Source organism: Rattus rattus, chromosome 6 (assembly GCF_011064425.1).
Source record: "Rattus rattus isolate New Zealand chromosome 6, Rrattus_CSIRO_v1, whole genome shotgun sequence".
Classification (NCBI taxonomy): domain Eukaryota; kingdom Metazoa; phylum Chordata; class Mammalia; order Rodentia; family Muridae; genus Rattus; species Rattus rattus.
Genome location: NC_046159.1, coordinates 20,891,440 through 20,891,810, shown reverse-complemented (window position 1 = coordinate 20,891,810; position 371 = coordinate 20,891,440).

The window sequence follows — 371 nt, the reverse complement described above, 5'->3', positions numbered from 1 at the left end:
TCCAGAAAGTTATCTGACTCTGCTGCCCGTTTCCAGATTCAGCTGAGGAGTGCAATCATGGCGGTCAGTCCCACGCACTGCCGCGGGCAGCACCAGATGACCCTCCTTCACGTTGGCACAACTACAGTGGGGCACGGTGAGGAGAGGGGCACCAAGAGAGCAAGAGAAACACAAGGCAGCAGAGAGCAGATCCGAGAGCCGGGGAGGTGGATGTCAATCACCCTGAGAGACACAACCAGATGGAGACTCCGCAGCATGCTAACCCGAGCGAGCGGATGGTTTCCGAGGCGGAGCAGAGGAAACAATGCGGTCAGCTACACCACAAAGTGGAACACTCAGGTCTTTCTTGCCACATTCCCCAAGTTCAGGGA